Here is an 8713-nt window from a genome sequence, read left to right as displayed (position 1 = left end):
TATAATTCTGCAGGGGCACATCACTTGTTGCAACACAACCCTCAACTTATCCAGTGTTCGACCACAATCAGTGTCACAGCAGGGGATAATGTTCCTTATTAAATGTTGGCCAGTGCAATTCTCCAGAGAAGCGGATGTCTTTGTATGAGTCATGGATTCATCCCTACTCGCTTGCTGAGGCAAGTGTTATATATATTTTGGAAATTCTTAACCACAAACCTCACACATTCCACTGAAGCTCCAGCGCTACTCTCTGCCGCGTGATATCTGTCCTTGAGCCTCTTAATGGGCTGGACCCAAACTCCAGATGCCACCTGTGAATATCACACATTTCAGAGGTTTTGGGAGCTGAACTCAGTTCTCTCTTTTTTAATAAAAATAAGGAGGCATCGGAGCATGAAAAACTAATAAGCAAATGATGATGGATGTGTTAAAGCAATTAAAATGAATCACCACAGATCCCTGTTGGATCTATGCTGACATTGTCGTGACACCCTCCACGAAAGCCAAAGAACCTTCAGATTGAGTGCTCAGTGAGACAAAGTCCACTTAAACATTTTTATGTTTTCTCAAAAATTATGTCAGAGGTTCAATTGAAGTTCCTCTTGAGCTGTTATTGGACTGTAAGGAGAGAACGCAAAACTTTTTCTACTTTCTTGCACGCTGCTGGGTCTGACTTGAACAGAACAAGGACGTGTAAGCTCACAGTTTGCATAAATAATTGGATCTGAAAGTGTTCATTATATTTGCACACTTTCAAAGGACAGTGTGCAAATATATTTTTGTTAGTTTTTTAACCCTGTTTATCATATTTAAAGTACACAGTGCTCAAAACAATCTACTGTCAAAGACATCTAGTATATATATTTTCCTATAGCTGTGTTGAAGTTGGTTGCAAACTTTCAGCTGATTGGAAAGTTTGTAGAGAAAAGTTAGGATTCTGGTAAATAGAAATGGCAACTGCCGTTGACATGTACATGCTAAAATATGCTGTGTGCCGTATTTACTGTGTCTACTCGATCTACTCTAACATGCAGGGTGTCTTTGCATTCACAGCTTATTCTATGTATGGAAGGACTGGAAATAAATAAAAGCACACTATTCACTGTGATGAATTAGTTGCTCAACCACTGCAAATGTACCTGGAAGCAAAAACATTTTTTGGATAGAGTGGATGAACATGCACACGTGATATCATCAGATACACTTAGAGCATAGTGTTTAGTGGGAAACTATGTAATTAGAAAAAAAATCACTTTGTGACTCTTAAAATTGCAAAATGTGTCTAAAGATTGTCTGTGAATAACATCCAAGAACCTGAGGGAGGAAGCTGTGTGTGATTGTGTGTGTGTGGTATCTGGCATGGTCAGTGCCATTGCGTTATTTACATCCCAGAGGCTCCAGCTGTTTTTCTCTCTGCAGGAATGAACTTGAGAGTAGAGATGTCCCTGTGCAAAATAAAACCGGGAACAAAATGCTCGCTTGTGTGTGTGTTCATGTTCTCAGTCGGTTTGTGTGCAGGGATTTTGTCCACGTGGAAACATATTGCAAAATGCCTTATTTTGCCGCAGTCTTGCCAATGCCGAAACGCCCTGCAAACAGTACATGCACAATGTTCACACACTAGGAAGCTTTCCCAGAAAATGACAGAAGATCAGATATGGAGTGATATGTTAAGAAAACATTTGTACTGCACCGAAATGAATAGAAAAAGAAAAAAAGAACGGAAGGTTGCAAACGGAAAAAGCTGCATAAATGTGGATTTTTCACTGTAGCGGTCATTTGTTTTTAGCTGCAGCCAGAGAATATGTATGCTTATTTTTTCGTATCCCTAGTGGAAACAACAGGCCGGCCTTCTCAGAGCTTCATGAGTATAATAATGCTGTGTGCAAACTCCTCAGGCCAGCACAAGCTTCATTCCATTAAGGGTGCACTCCAGTTCATTGCAGCCTGAGATCAAAATTAAAACTTTATCAACCCTGCTTGTAATTGCCCGAGCACATCTCAGGTCATTTCATTTAAACTTATCCGACTAATTTAACCAAGCCTGCACACTAAAATAAGTCAGTGACATTACAGATTAAGGCACTCGAACAGCCACTTGAGCATGAACGGCATCAGCAGCTGACTGTTAAGAGGTTGTAGGTTATTATAAAAGCCCGTTTGTGAACAAAATAGGTAATTTGCAAAGAAAGGGTTAGAAAAGGTTTTCTTACATAGTACAATAGTCATAAGTAATGGCTAAAAATCTGTTTTTCTAATCTTGTCTCTGCATTTTAATGATAATACACTCACAGGAGTTACTGCTGAAACCTTGGGGCCACATCACTATAGCAACATTAGATCAAAGCAAAACCTCTCTTCGGATAAATTGTGATAACCTTAAATCTCAGTGGGGCTGGAATAAAATATTTTTTCCCTCTTTCAGCGATCATTTGCAAGTAGTTGCAACAATCAATGAGCGTCCATCACCCTCCACCATTTAGTTCACAAGGCGGATCCACGGGTCATCTGTTGGGAGGCAACTTGTCTCCAAACAAACGTGGTCCAACTCCAACTAACTGCGGTCACTCTCAAACAGATTGGCAAAGGTTTTCAAATAATTACAATCTAGTTTATAAATGGAGACAAGCTATAAATAGACACATCGCTATCAGTCTGAGTAACTTGTATGTCATGCATGTCTTGCAAACTTGTTGAGCGTCTATGTCAATTTTTGGAAGAATTTCAGAACTTCTTTTCAAATTTATGACATTCTAGCTGGATTCTCAATGCAAGTAATTAATATAAATTTCTGCTTTATGTGAATTTCTGTGTAAATGTAGAGCAACAGATTTGCAGATATATCACAGTTAACACTGTGTTGTTACAAATTGCGTGTAAAAGCATAAGTAATTTAAGCAGGCTGACTCTGGCTGTGCTGCTGTCCTGATGCACCAAAGTCACTTTGAGGACAGCAACTGGTCCCCATCTTCGAAGTAACTATTTCAAAGGTAACAAGAAGGCAAGTTTTTTTTTCACACGGTCATAGTAATTTTGTTCTTGTTCTTGCATTTTCTGCAATCACTGTTTTCCCTAGTGTGACTGTAGCATAAGGTGATTGTTTTTTTTTTTTTTTACCTCAAACTTCTCATACTGCTGAACATTAGAGTGTTTCTCCAGATCAGTTAAATGGCAATTCTTAGTAATTACTACTCATCAAAGGTCCAAACTAACAAAAATAATCGTCAGCACAGGCTAGAGATGGAGCACATCGGTCAGTCCTGGTGTACTGTGAGGAAACAAAACTTCTTCAGGCATTGCACCGTTTACTTACCTGTTTGTTTCTCCTAGCCTAATCATTTGTCTACTAAATGACCCCTGGAGGGCTTTGAACTCACAACACCGATCATGCGATTTCTCTGTGTATTTTCTCATCATTGCTTTTGGCCTTGAGTTTGCTGAAAACAGATGCAGTGTTTCACAGCTCTCCTTCTTTCAGCGATTATCTGTGTTTCAACTCTGCGCTCGGCGGGATCTCATCCCTGACTCATTTAAAAGCTATTAGGAGGGCAGGGACTGACACGGGAACATTTATTTTACTTTAGCGGTAGATCTAAGGAGGAGTGCTCGTAATAAGCGCTGTCTCACAATTAAACAATGTGATCCTAAGTGACATTTTTAACTGGAACCACACATTTCCACTCTCACATTGTGTTTTTATGTAGCATTCTGGGCTGTGCTTGGGGGAGGCCCAGCAGCAAACACAACACAAGAGCTGTCAGTCACACTGAGGTTAAATAAACCGAGCGGATATTGGTGCCAAAGCCAACAGGCGGGGCAGCAGTATGGTGAGGAAAAAAAAACAGAAAAATCGACTTTAAAGAGTACACAGCAAATCAAGTGTGGCCAAACACACAGAGACAAATCCTGCCATTTCCACTGTGTTTTACCTCTTTCCACTCTTCAAAGAGCTCCTGAAGGGCTGCGGTTTTCATACCGGAATCTCAAAACAAATGTTAAAAATCAGTTACAACATCCGGCGTTCAAACAATAAGATGAGAGAGTCCTCGTGGATGGGACTGTGTGTACAAAATGTCTGAGTTTTGAAAGGAAGACTGGGCACTGGGTCTTTCTGTGCATTGCATCACAGAGTTTTCATTCAGAATAGCAAGTCACCGTGATCCTGAAATTTGGACAGATGCGGATAAATGTTTGGAAGGCCCCAGGGCGCCAGCCAACAGTTGGATGTTTGGGATGGACTGCCAGGGTTAATTTACCTAACTGAGTTCCTGTTGTTATGCCAGTTTTTGTGATTGAACTGAAATGAACGTGTATTTGTTTGTAATCCGGTCCCAAACCAATGTCAAGAGCAGAAAATAGGCGTGAATATCCTTTAATGTCACTACAGGCAGGACTTTTCTCTGAGGCCAAGACTCTCTCTCGAGGGGTTCCACATATAATGCATTACATGCATTACATGCAAGCACACAATTGTAAACTTCACTGTAACCGGTGCACTCCGTTTGCCAGGCACTGGTGCCAGTCAAAATATGCCTGAAACACAGGATATAGATTTTCTGTCATTTGCGGGAATAAACATTTTAACCAATCAATACCGGAAAGCGACTTTCCATTCTCCCCATCTGTGACTAAGACAGAAAAGAAATAGTGGAAAAGATTAAGCAGACCCCCTCCCCCCCTTTTTAGAAAAAGGAGAACAAGGAATGAGCAGGAGGGGGGTAGAAGGAATAAAACAGAAAGACAGCGTTGTGCAGCCGAAGAATAAAAAATGTTTAAACTTGGAAAGAGAAAAGAAACTTAGCTAAAACCTTCCAGCAAAAGTTTGATGAAAAAGGGGGATCTGTGCTGAAGGAAAGAGTTGCTTGCGCTTCGGTAGTGTGAGGCTGACCTTTGCCCGCAGGTGTTGAGATGTTTCTTCACTCCTCTGCTGTCTTTGAGAAAATATCAGTCCACTCTCGCCGCTCCTCCTTCTGTCTACACTCCTGAGATTTTAACTAAGCCTCAGTGTCAATCAGGATGTTATCGCTCATTTATGGCCTTATGAGCAGGCTATGATGGATCTACTGTACACCTCTTATACACACGCACACACATATACACACAGAATCATGCTTACAAATAGACACTAATACAAAAAGCTGTGCGCACCAAAAAAAAAAAGATGAAAGAAAATAATATTCATTAGATCGTTGAAAACTTTGAAAACTGGATGTGCACAGGAATCATTTTACTTATTTATGATGAAGCACCGCACATTTTCCTGAAAATATAAATGGGTAACTCTTTGCTCTTTGAAAGCTTACAAGGAACAACCCTTTGATGGTTTCTGTCTTACTGAACAAAATGACTGGGTGTGCATCTGAACTGTGCAGCTACCCTTGGAAAAACCCATAAAACTATTTAAATGGTCATCAAACCACATATTTATTGATACATACTGAGGTGTCAAAGCTCATGATTAATGGTGCTGGGAAGGTTGTCAAATGCCGTCTTTATAGGGGAGAGAGTTAGGAAGAAAATTTGAAATCAAGCTGTTTAGTTGATAACTGATGTTACAATTCTTCATAAATTAATACCAATTTTAAGAAAACCATGACATATTTGGTAAGCAACAAACTTTTAATGTTTCATTGTTAGATGGTTGCAGATGTTTCAATGTTTCATTGTTCTGTTACTGAACTGTTGTAATGAAGAAGGGTCGATTAGTTACGGACAATTTTGCATTAGTCACGCATCCATCAAAAATTCTTTGGCTAAATAAAGACTAATGTTTATAGAAATTGTCAACTTTATGCAAACAATGGTTCGGTTATGGTTTGGGTGGTATGTGAACAAAACAGCCTACCAGCTGAATATTCAGTGTCAGATTAACCTTCATGGTTCAGTTTTGAACTTTATGCTGCCTACAGCTTTCTGTTCACTGCCCACTCTGCACTGCATGGGAGACAGAAAAAGTCAATATACATATACACTCACTGGACACTTTATTAGGCACACCTTGCTTGCACTGGGCCTTCTATGTTCATGGCATGGATTCAGCAAGGTTCTGTTAACATGTTGGTCAGGATAGCATCGCACAGTTTGTTGCTCACATCCCAAAGGTCAGATTGAGATTTGGTAACTACTTTTTGTATTAAAACTTACTTTCCATTCTGTTATTCAGTCAAAACAAATGGACGGACATTTAGAGAAACACATAAAACAAATTTCAAGACCACTGCTCCAAACTCAAAGAGCATCCTATACCAACTCAACTCAGTGCTTACAAGAGAGACAGCGAGAGATCATATATCACGAACAAGCAAAGACACAGCACAGACTGAGCTTATAAACAACATGAACTGTAGCTACAAACAGCAGCCTGGAGTCAAAGGCAACGTTCTTTTTATCAGCTTCATCAGATATTTTATTCATCTCTTGGAGACAGTTAAAACTTCACTCAGCAGGCTTTGAATAATAATCAGCTTTGGAAAAAAAATATACATGTAAAAAGTACATAAATCCATTTTAATTAGTATGTAAATAAGCTAATGTAAACACACAATTAGCATCAAGATAAGATATAAATTCCTCTTTCGCAGCAGCACCGCTGGAGACTTTGTGGATCAGGGACTTCACTTCTTGTCGTCTCGCTTTGTTTACACACACATCATGCAGTATTAAACATCAATGCGGTTTTATTCGCCCTGAAGCAAAACAACTCAACTCAAAGCAAGTCAAAGATGCTGGTGCCAGACTCTACACATCATTATTGTCTTTTATATTTTTAGGAAGACATCATATTGCACTATTGAGTAATCTCTCACTTGTAACAGCATAATACACATATGTTACTTCTTGCCGATGAGCCCGTGTATCTAAATGAACTAGCTGCAGTCCCACATACAGTACAAGATAAATACATATCATGGTAGAATTTACATACTGAAATGAACTGTACATCATTAGATGGCTGTTTTTCTGAGGTTATCTTGATAAGTAGCTTGACTGAGGCTCAAGTATCCAAAGTGAAGGCTACTCTCGCCTGTGATCATTTATTTGTATCTCAATGGACATCTTTTTACAATAATATATTTAATGCTTTATCATAATCTTTACTCCCCTGCCAGTCTTCATGAATCAGTCATTCCTGAAAGGACAAGCTACATTAAGTATAAAATAGCACACAGTGCTTCTTCTTGAAAATAAATGCAATACTTTTGATCAGTCTACACCAACACACATACCCACATGCTGACACACTTAAAACAAAACCAAAAGCCTACATCCATGCTAGCTGCTTTGTGGGGCTGTGCTTAGCAGCACTTAATTGGTTAAACTAATTGTTAGCATGGTAACATTCCCACAATGGCAGCGCTTAATTTTTAGTAGGTAAAATTCTTACCATAGTAACATCTAGTAATTTACACTAATCTCAAAGAAGAGATGATGTTGATGGGATTTCTGTTAGTGTTTTCTCATGAACAAATTGAAACCCGATGATGGTGCTAAATAAAAAGTTCATTTATCACAAAGTTATTACGATTCATCTTGCGGGGAACATGTTACTTGATGGAAATCTGACATTTCTTGAAGCTGTTCATTCAAAGTCATATTGTGACAGTGGACCAACTGCTGGAGGATCAGTAAAGCTATAAACCAGCATCTCCAAGCTATTTGTGCTGATGCCTATGTTTTACATATTATGATAAAATAAAATAAAAAACATCTGTTCCTTACCAGGTTTTAAAATTATATAAATACAACCTCACAACAACACATGACATATTACACTGTGACTTTTTTTTATTTAAACACATTGCTTTCACATTGCTTCATTTGACTGAGATGAGCTCTCTTAATAATGTCAATTGGGTTAAAGTCTAGACTTGGACTGAATCATTGCAACACCTGCATTCTTTTCTTTTTCAGCCATTCTGTTGCAACGAGCTGTAGTGGGAATCAGATTTGAACAAGCTTTAGATGTCCACCAGACAGCCTGTCCAACATTTGAATCTAAAATATTTTTGATATACAGAAGAGTTCATTGTCAAGCTCATGCAAGGAGCTACAAGCTCCTCCACTGTATTAGCATGAAGTGTTCCTCTTTGGTGTCATGTATCCAAAGGACATTGTTCCGGAAGTCTTTGTTCAGATCCAGCTTTGCAAGCCTAAGCCATGCAAATTAATTTTAGAGAGAAGAGTGTTTCTCCTGGAAACCTTTCTAAATAAGTCATATTTGTTCAGCCTTTGTCTAATTTTGCTCTCCTGAACTTTAACATATAACCTGCTAACTGATGGCTGTAGTGTCCACGGTGTAACTCTTTGGTTTTCTGTAGTTTCTCTGAGTTTGGAGTAGATTTGCTGGGATCTCCAATCCTGAAAAGACTGGACGCAGTCTTTAATGCTTTCTGCTTGTGAAAAATCTAGTAGTGTGGTGGACTTGAAATAGTTTGATAATGGCCTTATAATGCTTCCCACATTGATTGGCAGCAGCAATTACTTCTTTAAGATCATTGCTGATGTCTTTCCTTCTTGGCATTGCATTAACACATACCTGAATGCTTCAGACCATCAAATTACCAAAGCATCTGCTGCTCACACTCACTGATGATCCATTAATCATGTACATTTGATTAGCAGCGCCTGGATCTGAATTCTCTAAATTCTATGCAAGCAGTGTGTTTTTTACACAGTCTGCATTAAGGATTCGTTTCTGTTAATAAACGAT

Source organism: Copadichromis virginalis, linkage group LG13, assembly GCF_057382275.1.
Source record: "Copadichromis virginalis isolate Kocher_CV1m ecotype Utaka linkage group LG13, C_Virginalis_male_GT1.1, whole genome shotgun sequence".
NCBI classification, from domain to species: Eukaryota; Metazoa; Chordata; class Actinopteri; order Cichliformes; family Cichlidae; genus Copadichromis; species Copadichromis virginalis.
This window is presented reverse-complemented; position numbering follows the sequence as displayed.